Source organism: Salvia splendens, chromosome 13 (genome assembly GCF_004379255.2).
Source record: "Salvia splendens isolate huo1 chromosome 13, SspV2, whole genome shotgun sequence".
In the NCBI taxonomy this organism is placed as follows: domain Eukaryota; kingdom Viridiplantae; phylum Streptophyta; class Magnoliopsida; order Lamiales; family Lamiaceae; genus Salvia; species Salvia splendens.
Genome location: NC_056044.1, coordinates 9,420,631 through 9,435,999, shown reverse-complemented (window position 1 = coordinate 9,435,999; position 15,369 = coordinate 9,420,631). Strand labels below are relative to the sequence as shown.

The 15,369-nt window shown below is 36.6% G+C and overlaps 1 pseudogene; it reads right to left on the bottom strand.

Moving 5' to 3' along the window:
* Positions 1–359: 359 nt before the first annotated feature.
* LOC121761598 lies at positions 360–12,474 on the bottom strand (annotated as a pseudogene).
* Between the last annotated feature and the right edge of the window lie 2,895 nt (positions 12,475–15,369).

The window sequence follows — 15,369 nt, the reverse complement described above, 5'->3', positions numbered from 1 at the left end:
TAAACTTCTGTTGCAAAACGTGGTTTGTATTATATTATTCCAATAAATATACATTTAGAAGCAATCAATGAAAATTGATTAATCTTTAGGCATGAAATGCTATTATTAGCAAACACACAGATAATTATCCCTTGAATATCGTTTATCCAATCATCAAGAAGCTATAATCCTAAATCATGTTCATATACTCTAGTCACACTATCATAAAATTCATTTTTTTTATATCATTTAATAATTTAATGAGGTTATTAAAGCGTGCTTATAACAACAACAAACTGTTGGAACATATCAAGTTAAGAATGAAATGAAACCAGAAATATTAAAAGACTTTCTAGATCCATACACATTTAAGCATGTAATAACATTAATGATCAACAATTTTATAAATATCACCAGAAAAAATTACGATACAAGAATAATTCATCAGAATAAATCGAAACATAATAAACTCAAGAGTTTACAATGTTACACTAAAAATTTGGACCTCATTACACATCAGGACATGCTGAATTGAGAATCCAGAACAAAATCGACAATGAGGCAAGCAAGGTTGAAGCAGAAAAAATGCTCATCTATTCTACACACTGCATCGTATTCCTGCCATCATCGAACGGTGTAATAATACTGCTTCCGGGAAACATAAGGTTCCCTTGTAGCACTTGTGACTCAAGCTCCGGCTCAGTTACTTAGTTCGAGTGTCATTTTGATGTTCATGCCTGCCAATTCCGCAGCTAAATATCTGAAAACGTATGGCATGGCAACGGTCTCCATGCCCTTACTAGTCTTGCAGGAAACACACGTAACCTTTTTCGGAGCATTGCTAGGCAGCCTCATACCAATCATTTCGCGTACTTTTTTCTGATCCAACTGGATTAGTGATGTCGTCAGGATGCTTCCGCAGAGGGAGCACACGTCAGCAATGTGATAGTCGGAACTCTTGTGGAGCCTATCGTGTAAGAGGTATGCAGCACCGTGTGCTAGAAGGGAGTCACGTTCCATTTCCCCAAAACGCACACCACCACCGCGCTTCCTTCTTTTGATAGGTTGGCTTGTCACCTGGTCAATTTTTCCTGCGGAACGAACCTGGGAACAAACAAATACGATATGACATTTGAGAACCGAGCCAGTAGGAAATTCCCAACTGATTGTGTTCTGAGAGAGAACTTCGTACCTGAAATTTATCGGAAACCATATGACAGAGACGCTGATAATATACAGGCCCAATAAATATTTCGCATGTCAGCTCCGTCCCATAAACGCCACTGTACAATACCTCCAACCCGTGGTGATTAAATCCACGTTTAACCAATTGCGAACCAAGCTCATCTATTAGTAAACTGTCAGATTCTGACCCGTCAGACTTTTTCATTGAGCTCGAAAAAGGTGTAGCATCCACAAAATTTCCATCCAAGGCGCCTCCCTGCAACCACACACGATAAAATACTCAAGTCAGGCCAAGGTCTGCTGATATCGAACATCAGATGTCTCACTACGTGCACATACCTTAGCAGCAATTGATTCTAAAAGCATAGCAATTGTCATCCGAGAAGGAAATGCGTGAGGATTGATGATAAGATCTGGCCTCATTCCGGTGGCTCCAGAGAAAGGCATGTCAGTATCCTTCCAAAGCTGAGAGCAAACACCCTTCTGACCGTGCCTGCTGCTAAATTTATCACCAATAACTGGATTTCTCGGATGCCTAAAACGAATATTTGCCTGCATAAAGAATGAGCAAACCAGTTATCAGAGTAATACAAGCTTACCATAAGGAATACTACTAGTAGGCAGATATGAGGATTTTCAAACAGTAACAAGTGATATGTTAAAATTTACATGATGAAAACTGAACACGATATTTCAACAAAATGTACCCAACCTTTATCTGAAGATATATTAAGAAACAAAGAATATTTTATAAGTCGAAATTGTGTACTACTTACCTTTTGCAAGTGTTTTTTGTTTTTTGAATCAACAGCAACATAGTCCACATATGCGTGATCTGAACCTTTTAACTTATTAGTTGATACTGAACTTGTAACTTCGTTATAAACGCTACAATATGGATCACCAGGACCTATGCTCTGAAATTACAAAAAACTTAAGTAAGATTCACTTAGCTAGCTGAGAAGGAAATACGCCTATACACTATCTACCTGCCCAACAAATGGTAGACCATCAGAGTCAATAAACTGATGACTTGATTTATCCACATTGCTTCTCCCAAATGATCTTTGGAAGCAATCTGCCCTGAACTTATCTTCAGCCAAGTCAACTGTTTCTGTCTGCAATGAAATTATCGTAAATGTCAGCAGCAAACTCCTCCTAGCTAAAAGGTGCTATGCAATCTTCACCATCGGTACATACACAATCTGAATTTTGTGCAGCACAATTTCGAAAGCAACAACTTAGTGTGACACATTTAATCTATATGAACTTGTAACCATTCACTATTTCTAAAAGAATATTGGCAGTGGCACTACAGAAGCAACCCCTTCATCTTTCATATGAATTGCTATTTACTTTTTTTTTTATTTTAAGGATGATTTATTAACACATTATAATCTTTTTAAGTTGACATTTTTTTTAATAGAGCCCTGGGGTTTACTTTGATTCCATCTTACTTCACAATTGTGCCTCAGTAACTCATTCAGTGTAGAAAAGTTTAATCAACCTCGAGCCTCGCGACTAAACATAAATTACATTCTCAAAATATTTTAGCATGTGAAAGTAACAAGAAAATATCAAATCCATACAACACAAAACTATTTTCTATGGGCAAAGACACCTACTCAAATAACATCATAACCTATTGAACATTGTTAACTCTTTCCATCCATGCCTTTCTATTTATTTGATCAGGTAAACAGAAACTATAATGGTCGCAGCATGGCGGGCTTGAGCCTCATACCTTTGGCATGTCTTTCTGCGGCTGAACCAACTCACTTACACAAAACAATTGTTCCATCTCTACCTTTGTTAGAGATTAACGATAAACTAAATGCTCTCAAAACACAGAAAAATAGTGGTTCTCTGAACTCTATTAAGCATTTTTGTAGTAGATTCTAAAAGATATCCTATTCAAACTAAGATATTAACATATTGCATTTCAGTAAATAAGATGATAAAGTCTGGGTAGACCTGGTATATGTATCCACGGAACATGCCACGATCCACAGATGACTTATTTAAAACCATTGCATCCTCCATGTCATATCTGAAATAAAGAAGAAATTAAATGAAACCATATTCTAATAGGTGGTCCGGGAAAAGAAGAAACAATATTTTACCCGGAATATGCTAAAACTGCTACAATTGCATTAGTTCCAAGTGGACAATCATCGATATTGTATGTCTTTGTCCGCACAATTGGTGTTTGTGGGGTCTGTAGAAAGGGACTCACAATTACAGTAGAAAGTGAAACTTAAGCATTGACATGCATTTTCACCAACCATACTTCCACATCAGTAATATAGAATAAGTGAACTCCTTAGGCAAGAAGGCTCAATTTATTAAAATTAAAATAAAATTAACTTGCACAAGTTATTCAATAAAGTTTCTCAATTACAACTTAAAATAAAAATATTTGGGAAAATACCAAACTTTGTGTGACATCCATAGACATCATTCCATGTCCTAAAAAAGAATGATTGAGAAAATACCCCAACATTTAACCCAAATATGTGGCATAAACCACATTAGAGTAAGAAATTAATACAAAGAAAAAACTTCCTGATTAGTTAATGGACCATAATATTAGGATTGATGGAGTGACAGAATGATAATTCCGCTGCACATTAGAGTATGCAAGTGTCCTTCCATTTGCGAAGAAGGAGTTCTTGCTTGTTTAAGCCATTAGCTATATTCTATACACTAATTCACCACCACGATAATAGGGCAAAGATCTTAATATCACAACTCCAGTTTCTTTGAATTCATTCTCAGCAGTTCTAGAAAGTAAAACCAATTGCAGAATATATAAAACGCTTTCCGGCCAAAGAAGAATTCCGAATTACGTATAAAAATGGATTGAGATTCATAGTTGCTGAAACTCTCAAGTGCTCGACCTTGCAAATGGGCAACCTGATCACTCTGCTAACTACTATACTAATGCATATATACTTCAGAGGCGCCAAAAATATACAAATTTTATGCTAAACAAAGTTGGGTCAACCACAACAGCCATTTTGTAAACATCTATTTCTAGAATTAAACTAATATACAATTGAATTCAATGTAACCAGGATCACCAAAAATGTTCAAATACAAGACATAAAACCCTTTCATAAGCTAAGGATCACAGGAAAGCACATGGAAGAATTCACAGCCACCAATTTGGAGGGCATGAAAGAACGAGGGCTAACCTGAAGATGATACAGCTTTTGATCAGCTCGAGTGTTTAGAGATTGACAAGAAAAGCCCATTGTTTGTTTTGCCATCTGTTCAAGTTATTGAAAAGTTTAAAAATGCAAACTTTGCATGGGGAAAGGGCAAGATATTAATCCTCGTAGAGATGAAAAACCTGGCACTGGTACATATTACGAGGACTCTGATTGTGGTCAGACCAAGGTGTAAGATTTCCAACAACACTCAATATTCCAGTTGGATGAATTTCAGCATGAGTTGCAGGAAAAACATCCTTCCTTCCACCATTTCCTCCATCAGGACAACTTATTTCCATGTAAACCTAGACAAGCACACATACATGTTACAGCTTGCAAAATCTTGATAGAGGATACTGCAGATAAGTAAGAAAATTTAAGTTTCAGCCTATTCATGTATCACAGAGATACAGACAGGCAATGCAATGTCACAAAGAGCTTCTACCCACCTGCTCAAAGGGACCTATGAGCTCAATATTATTGCTTTTTTCAGAAGGTATTTGGAGATTCTGCACTGGACGAACAAATCTAGATGCAGATGTGAACAGGTATAATATAAGCCAGGGTAATCTCCACCCATGCTTAAAGGAACATAACCAACCTCAAGGTCTTCAGGTATCTGCAACATTTTAAAGAATAAAATGGTCAATTCAAAATAAAACAGATAGATCAGGAAAAATTATGAACCCACGCTCAAAGGAACATAATCAACATCAGGATCTTCATTTATCTGCAACATTTTAAAGAATAAAATGGTGCAATTCAAAATAAAACAAAATAGATCAGGAAAAAATATGAATAACTCACCTCTGAAGCTTCTACCTTTAAGCTCCGCATATGGGAGACAGCCTTTTCTATTATATTAGAAGCAATAGAACCCACTACACGACCATCTAGAAGAACAGGAAGTACTTCGGGAGGGCCAGCTAGCAGAAGCTTCGGCAATGCTGGAGTCATTCCAATGGTTACCAAAACTTTTGATATTGACTTCCGGATTTCTAGGAAGTCTTTCAATTTCCCTTTTGAATCATAATATGAAGTTAACCCTGCCAAAGAGTAATATATGCCATCACATTCAATTTATTTCCACAGAAGAATCACTAAAGTAGTAAGCCTATAAAACTCATTCATAAGCAATCTTGTATCGTAAATTCTAAATTGCTGCCGATTGGTTGTTTTTGTTCCTATCTGCTGTGACTGTCATTAGACTCAATACAGAATAGTTTCTTAGAAACATAGTAATGGCAATTCTGGAACTGATTAAATCTTCATATACTTCTAGTAATCAAATTCCAGTATGTTTGACCTTCCAATTCACTGAGTGGAAAGAATAACTCTTAACCCCCAGATGAAATATACATTGAAAGTGAGTACTTACGGCAAGAAGAAGTCATATGGATCAGCAACCCGCATGGCTCACCATCGGGTGTGTGAACAGGACACATAAAGCCCCAAGATCTGCACCGCACATATATCATTAAGTAGGAAACAGATAAACGACATGAAGAAGACGAAGAACATGCAGAGAAAATATATCCATAGAATCTCCAAGTAATAGGGTAGTAGCGCATACTCAGGCAACAACTTCCGAACGCTTGTTGTACGAAGCCCAGCAAATGCAGCACCTCGATGAACAGCTCGAAAGTGTGAAATGAAACGCAGATAGTTTAATCTCTCAGCCATAACTGTCATCCCAGCTCTCTGCAAGTAGCAACCGAGAATAGAACAAAGACCAACAGAAAATTAGTAATGTTTCATGGAGTTAAGAATCAATAAAATAATCAGAGTAAGGTGACATCTAGTGCCCCATAGTCAAATAGAAGGGCTGGGATTTGTTTCATTAGTGATTCCCACCAGCACAAGCCATATGTAACGTAACAAAGATATATAATCTGATCTAAAATGCAGCCTCAAAAGCAAAATTTTAGACAAAAGAGGCTGGTGTAATGCTTAATGAAGTTAGAGATACTCCAGGTTCTACACTATGTTCTAAGTAATAGTAGTTCATATCAGAGATAAGTATGGCCCACAAAGCATACAATGTATCCATGTGATTTTACAATGGTTTGGTGCTTACTCTCTATAGTCAAGAAATTGCACAAGACATTTTTAGCACGCTTATGATAATAAAAACACCAAAAGTTTGATAGATACTACATATGAAGTGAAGAATCTTAATAAAATTATTCATGTATCCTTTCGAATCAAAACAATCAACTTACCAATTAATAATCTTATTCCCCATTTCTATTGCGAAGATATGTGGTACTTATCTTATCTGGCATGGTAAACCAATTTATCTATAAATATTCAGCATGTGTGATGTGTGAAACATTTGAAAGGAAAGACTGTTATTTCAACAAGCAGAGTTTGCTCATCTTTTCCAGTAATTTAGGGAAAAATTACAAATTTATATTGACACAATATGATACTCAAATAACAATCACAAGATATATTTTTAGATGAAATGGTACATGACTAAATTCCAAATGTTTTTAATGTGCATAAGCTGCGACTTAATACAATAATGAAGGCGAGTCCTGTTACTTCTGTACCTGCTGTAAATCTAGACCTGATTGTGTGTTTAACCTTCCGGTCTTCAGCAAATTTCAATAGCTGCCCCAATTTGCTTCGGACCACTTTTATCAATGACTTTCCTAGCATCTGTCACTGCCATTAACATATTCAAAGCACATAAAATGTCAGGACAAGAAGATATCTTACAATTCTTAATATATCCTCAAGCTCTGAGCACAAGACTCCATAACAGTTCAAATGACAATAGCAGATAATTTCGACATTATCATAGACAATTTTTGACTGATCAGCATATTACACGGAAGTTTCAAAACATTACAATGACATCATCACCACTTTATTCTTAGCAAATCTATTATCCATTTTATTCCCGTAAAGTTTACTAATTGTTTGTAGCAAATCTATCATCCATGTTGAATTTGCAAAATTGGTCAAAGACCATGATTTATCTGGCAATTTACACCTTCTAGAAAGACTACAAGGAAGTTTTATCATCTGTATAAATGTATTGCTACATATCTATAAAACCACAGATACCACACAACAAAATCAAAAGGACACCAAGCTATATTCTATGGGAAGTGTAGCATACCACTGCTTAATTCAAAATTTTTGTTGTCTTTGTCGACTTCGTCTTGTAGTAATCGTTTTGCCCTCAGTAACCAATCTTGTAATTTTTCCTGTACAAATTACGATAAATAATGAGCCACATTACCCAAAGAAAAACTAGGACACCAGAAAGATGCTAGAGAAATCAACAGAACAAATATTCTCGGAGATAGTTGATGAAATTTCTTTATAATGTTACAGCAAATAAGCCAATTAGGTAATAAAACACAAACCACTGCTTCAAGGACAATTTAACCAACTGTTTAGAAAAATGAAGAGGATAACAAAACAGTTACATATTACCAACACAAAGCTTCTTAGAAACTAAAGGCAGTGGCAAAATTACAATTCCAGGGTACTTGCCTAGTACTCCCTCCGTCCCAGGGAAGATGACCCCTTCCTGGCAGCATGGGATTTTATGCAGTTTTATTTTGTGTGTAAAGTGGAGAGAGTAAAGAAAGAGAGTGGGAATAAAGTAGGATATAGGTGTTTCCAGATTTAGTAATGGGTCATCTTGGTTGAGACAAACCAAAAAGGAATGTGGGTCATCTTCAGCGGGACGGAGGGAGTACCAATTACAACTCAATTAAAGTTATACTCCGTATTAATTACAGAATCAGTAGAGGATAAAAACAAGGGATTTATTTTATGCTGTTTTCCTTATCAGGGTTGTCTGCTCATCCTTAAAAAGGAGTATAACTAGTCTGCAACAGGTTCGCAACTCAAGGCACATGTGAAATGGAAGTTTATGAGTGAACATGAATACTTCCGAGAATAGTTCCTCGCTCATACTAGAAGTACTACTATGGCATCCATGACAATTCGATTCACAGAGCAGTTCCACACATTCTTTCTCTGAGAAATGATATTATGATAATAGTCCTCTTTTTAGTTTTTACCGTTGGAATTGTAACATGTGGTCCTATATAACCAGTGATACGTCAACAATTACATAGAAAGGACCTTAAGGATGGAGTAAAACAGTTCATACAGATCCTAAACCAGATAGATATTGAATTTATCCAGAAAAAAATGTCTCCATGGGTACTAAAAACCAAAGCTTTTACCTTGACATAAATAGTTATTAGGTGGCCAGGCAGTAGAACCTCATGATGTTGTAAAGAATCAGGATTGTCCGGTACTGACGTCTGGTCTACCAAAGAAAACAATTTCTGCAGCATTAAACTAAATTGAAAACTGAATCAGCAAGAAAATGTCATGTGAGTCAATATAAATATGGAATAAATAAAAAAAACAGCAGATAATCTTAAAAAATCTGTCTACGAGAAAACTAAAACGAGGCAGAAACAAGAGACACTAACATGAGTAGATTGAACTTGTCAATATTGTCATCTAGATGGACAAATATGTAATCTCTTAACACAGCATCAGCAACCTGCAAAACCAAGGCAGACACAACTGAGAGCAGAGGATGCGAGCAGCTTGATAGCACATTCGGATACATGATTTCCGAGTCTAATATGAAAGGTTTCAATGCATGAGATATGTAATTTGATCTACTTTGTATCCTTTAGGGAGAGCAGCAAGAAAAATTGCCATAGAAGACATGAACTTACATCAGAGTAGCTTTGTTTTTCCAGTCCCATCATAACAGCCTGGAAATGCTCACCTGGTAATACAAAAGCCTTAGAACACAAATGCAATAAGCTCATGTGGAATGCAAACAGAGTGTAATTATGGCTCAGTACCAATATGTTGTATACACTGAGTGCGAGTATAGAGAGAGAAATGCTGAAGCTCATCCAAAATAATTTTTGCTCTTTCACCGATGAGTTGAGTGCCAACAGATCCCTTTCCTCGATCATACTTTTCATTGTAGCTGGATGTTAAACTCACATAGATTTCATGATCAGTCGTCTCAGTCAGAGCCTACATAGAGCAGAATGTGAGGAAAACAGAAGCAGTAGCAACGATTTGCCAATAAACTTTCCAAGAGCCTCCGAGACCATGTGTTAATACTAACTAACAGATCTTGTGGTTTAATAATTTTATAAAAATTACAACAATTTACATCTGGCCTAACTATTAATCGTCTTGCATTGCCCCCTAATTTCGCTCCCGCAGTGTTCCTACACTAATCCATTATCCTTTTACCCAGTCTCTGATTTCCTAAACTAGCCTATAGAAGTATCATAGCTTGCACGAAAGCCAAATCAATAGTTGATTTTCAACCTTAGGACAGGAATCATAACTTCGTACGGAACATAGTGCAGAGTGCATAGGGATGAGTCATGGCAAGCATTATGAGAAAGCTCTCTCATATAAAGTTACAAATCCCATATTTATCTAAATCAGAAACAAAATTTATTCAAATGATTCTTTTATTCCATTCAATCTAAAATGACCAGTTGACCACCATACTGCAGAAATGATAATCAATAAAATGATTCTTTACCAAATTACTTACTCCATAGTCATTAGTCAATCATTTACAAACAGTACGAGCTGAAAGTTATCCACCAATGAATAGAAAACCAAAGACATGTATAAGTTTACACTTATTTGTAACACATAAAACGACAGGTGCAGTGAATCTTCAAGAGTAAATCAGAGAAATGCACATTACCTTTAATATGATTCCAACAGGAAGCAAATACTTTCACCATATGAGAAAATTCCACTAAGTACTAAAGTTCTCACCAGAACCCAAGCCTTGCACTCCCACTATTAAGGTAGTATAGTTTAACTGACACGGCAGACTGGTCTTCTCTAACACATCTGAACGTTATAAAGAATACCAAAAAATATCAGAGTTCAAAAGAACTATACATAGGGGAACAGATTTGCGACTGGAAAAGTATCAGGGAGTCTTCATAGAAGTTTAGAAAAACAATGAGCGTGTGAATTTGAAGAACAACAGTGAGCATGTATGTACCATACCCAGATAAGATGGAACCCAAACGGGTATTACCTTTTTTCATTTGGCATAATAAAAGCCCATAACATGCCTACCACAACCAAATATAACCATGAGATAGACCAATGAGGCTGTCGACTAAAAGCTACACAAATTTTAAGCATCAAGTTCTGACATATATGATGGTCGATAGAAAGGGAAAGAACAAAAAATGACAAAGCAAAGCATCATACAAAACCCCACTACATCTACTAAATCAGATTCCTAAATATGCACCTTGAAGCAATAACAAATTAAAACAGTGAGATAGAAAGGGAAAGAACCTTATGACTACTGCTTTATCTGTATAACCTTCACGCCGTTCACAAAAAGAATTCCGCACCATGCTCGTTGGCTATGTAATATTACAAGAAGGTGAATAGACAATAAAAAAGTTCTACAGCAACGTACACTTAGGGGATAAGAGATTTTACTTACATAATTTCTCTTTGGGAGTACCACAAGACAAATAACTCTCTCAAGTCCATTCAGGATAAAGTATCTGAAGAAAACACAATCATACGGTAAAGAGGTTACATAATGTCCAGAACTTAAAGATTCATTTAAAGGGGCAACATACTTACCCTCCCATTTCTGACGGCTCTTCTTTGAGTGAAACCAATTCCTTGGGAGTTTCTGCCGCCCTAAGATGACATTTTTTGGACTACACAAAAGCAAAAGTGTTGTGTCAAGTACTCAAGTTTAGAAGCGTTAACAAATTCAATGAGAGCTCACACCTAGAGATCAAACCAATTTACATGCCTTGCTCTTAAGGAGTATCACACTATGTCTTAGAGATAATCACCTATTTTTATTACTCTCTGTTTAAATCATCTCTTTCATAAAGTCTCTAATTTTAGAGGATTGAGGGAGTACTACTATTCAAACCATAATTTGTATGGACAACTTCTACGAGTATGGTCAAACAAGGTACTACTACATAGAGTTTCTCTCTTCTATTCTAAGAGTATTTGTCAAATAAGGATCAATACTAGTTAAAAACAAAAGATAATTTTACTGTAAACTCAAGTTATAATATAGAGCTTAACAAACATGAAACATCCCCAATGTAAGATTGGGCATCAAGCTATCATATCAATTACCTTTAACATGATAGGAAACTGCCCAAGACTAATTTTATCTCTTATGACTCCTCCATTACCGTACTGAAAATTCAAATACGCCATGAATGTCCCAGAATACGAGAGTTTTGCTTGCCTACACTGCTCCAGCCACACACAGATATAGCATTAGCCTCTGGCATAGGGTTTGATTGGATATAGATACCAAATCGTAACGATGCATACCTCAGAAGGATATAATGGATCTGTCATAGCCCTGGAAAACTCCTTTTGAGGTTCAAATATTTCCGGATCAGAGAGCCAAAGTATGTCGGGGTTAAGAATCAACCAATAAGGATAAAAACTTGAACTATAGCAAAGCATAGTAAGCTCAAAACATGACCAAGAAAACAATTTTCCACCTCAAGCTACAATTTTGATGTCATATTTAATCATAGAAAAGAAAAAGCAACCAAAAATCAATCCCAAACTTGAAACTCAACTAAAACTCAACGGAATATGATTATAAATCAATCACAAGGATATTTCTAAGCTTGAGCTTGGTTGCAGGATCGAGGACTTCGACGGGTTTGACGTTCTGCATCATGGCATAGAGGCCGTTGTCTAGCATATGGTCGAATGATTCAATATGGTGGCTGAAAATCTCTCGTAGAGCTTCATAGTCCTTCTCCTCCGCCAGGTGCGGCCGCCTTGCCGATTTTACGACCTTCTCTTCTTCGTTAACTCCCGTGCTCGCACCCATTGGCGGCGTTGGAGGAGCTTCAAGTTTGAAATATTTTGGATGGAGAAGCAGGGGGGAGAGATAGAGGCGTGGGCGGAGTTGGAGAATTCCGGCGCCGGAGAGCAATTTGCGAGGGGGAAGGAGAGAAGGAGGCGATGGAGAATTTGTGAGGGTTTAACGCCGTTGGAGAGGAGGCGCTGGAGAGAAGGGTTTAACGCTGGACAGCAGTTCTCCAGTAATATAGGCTAGTAGTATTTCGTATTTATTTTACTCTATTTGTATTTATTTTATTTTATATATTGTTGTTTTACCTCTATACATGAACGAATGATTGTTAAATAATGCTCACAGAAAATAGTCTCGAGAATATTTTTTTCTAATTTTGTTAACTTTAAATAAAATAATATACATATAAAATCGATACTCTCCTTAGAGGTGCTCAAGGTTTACGGTTACGGCGATTAACTGTAAAACCGTAACCGGCGGTTACTGTTCCGAACCGGAACCATGAGAATTTACTCGAATCAAAATCGTTGATTTTAGAACCGTGGTTTGGTTCGGGTTCGAAAATTTCCACACCGAAACCGTGCCGGAACTGCAAAAAACTACCCGAAACCGTGAAACCGAGCCAGGACTGCAAAAAACCAGCGAAAGCTTGTGATTCGGAAGCGTGAAAAATTGTCGAAAAAACATCGATTCGGAACCGAAACCGCGATACATCCTCGCGGTTCGGTTCTGGTTCGGCAATTTCTAAAACCGGATTGTGGTCGTGGGCACCTCTAACTCTCCTTTTTAGTTTACTGCATAGCATGATATTCAGTAATACTGTAGTATTGATTTATTTTTGAAACATAATGATATTTAAAGATAATTAATCATTTTTCACTTACCTTCCCCTTGAGTATGATTATTCACTGGTCTAGTATTCCCTACGTCTCCAATTAACCCCTTGAGTATGATTATTCACTGGTCTAGTATTCCCTACGTCTCCGATTAATTATTGACACATATTTTAAGAAATACTATAGATTAATTTTGTACTCCATGTGTCTCACAAGAATATACGCATTCAATTTTAGAAACTTTTTTTTTTCTCTACTAAGGTGGTTGATAAGGCTAATTTCATGAATTGGTTAAGGGGTTAAATTCACACATTTGCGGGGTCTAACACATGTTTTAAGCCAGGTGTGTAGAAGATTTTCGCCAGGTCCAGGAAAAGAAGAGGACAATTGCATGGTCCATGGAAACTGACGAATTAGTGAGCATTATGGAGAGGAATTACAAGACGGAGGAAATCAAGGAGCTGAAGGGTAGAATGGAGATTTCTACGTAGGCTTCTAGAAGATTATGTCCGCGCTTATATAAGGGAGAAAACGTGCAATCTGGAGGGACCTTCTCGGTTGAGGCCTCATTAACAGATCGTAGCTCGTAGCTCACTTCACTTCTACACACTTTGGTATTCATAAGGGAATTGTAGGGTAGTTCTGGGTTATAGTTTGCTAGTCAGTGAGTGGTTGGGTAACACCGTCCTCAAGGAGGGCGAAGATACAATTTAAATGCTTTCATTTTTAGTTTTCTGTCGTGGATTTCGCCGAGCTTCGCCGTTCGAAGCCCGACCCTGTTTGCTGTTGAATTGCTTTTGGTTATTAAATTTCTATTTTCCGTAATTTCTCTGCTTATGTCGATTTCGATTATGGATGTTTATTATTGTGAGTTTGTTGTGGTTGCTGAGTTGGATGTTTGAACTTCGTTGTGATTGCTGAGTTTGGGTGAAATCGTTGGAATCTAGCGTTGATCGGAGTAGATCTTGTTGAATCGGGAACTATGAAGTTGATTTTGGTTGTTGTTGGGTTCGGATTGCTTGGATCCGAAGTGGGTTAAGCATCCGATGTTGGATCTGAAACAGAGTAATTGAGACTTATGCCTAGCTTGCGTGTTTTCATTTTATTCCGTCTAGTATATATAGATCTGTTTTATTTCCGGTTGTTTGCAAGTTTCCGACGTCCGAATTTCTATATCTTGTTTGAATATGGGTATATGCTCTGTTTTCTCTATGTTAGTATTTGATTCAGCTGATGAGATGCATGTCATAGTTAGTTAAATTCTAAGTTTGTTAGTTGCAGCTTTTCCTACCGTACTTTCTGTTTCTGGAATATGGTCCCCAATGTTTACCAGTTTTATGTCTAGCGATATTAGGAAATCGTTTTCTCTCTACCTTACTTTTTTTCTCATTACAAGACGCTAAACAATAGTAAGAGTATCTCACAAAATCGATAGATGGTTATTTGCCCTAGTTCTTTGCCAACCAGGTTGCCGTGATGGTTTTTCTGAAAATACTATATACTAGAAAAAAGAAAAAAAAAACGAAATCTAACTAAGTAGCAATTGACATGAGATTATAATATGCAGAAATACAAACAACAACTCCGAAATTTACAATAGTATTAAAATTCATAATTGAGCATATTAAGTTATAAACAAAGTGACACAAATTTAGATTTTGTAAGTAAGATTGCAAAGTAGCAATTGACACTAGATTATCCAATATAAAAATCAAAAGTGTTCAAGGAAGAAAATGACATAATAAATCAAAACCTAGTTAGCAATTAGTTATTGCTAATCCAGTTAACTACTTAAATTAATTCTATTTAATAATTAAGTAATGCTAGAAAAACTGATCCCATCATTAAAGTTGAAGAGGCTTTGAGACTTGTACCCAACGAGCACCGGTGGTAGTAGCACCAGTACCACTTATTCGGCGGCCTCGGCGGATTTAGAGCTTGCATAGGCGGTGGTTCACAGCCTCTGCCCATGACTGGGGACAACGGCGGCGGAAAACCGTAGCCGGGGGGATGAATGCGAGGGGTGGAATATTAGTGAAACCATGGTGATGAAAAGCATGATGGAATAAACCCTCATTGTATTAGGGTTTTAAGTTGTAATACGCCTTTCAAAATTAGGGTGAGGTAGAAATTGAAATTTGAGACTATATATAACCTCGGCACAAAAATTAACATGTTTATGAATATGCATAATTTGATGTATTATTAAATAAATGTTTTTGGTCTAATAAGTTTTAAGGTAATATGCCAAACTTAATCAAAAGATAATTTATTGAAATTA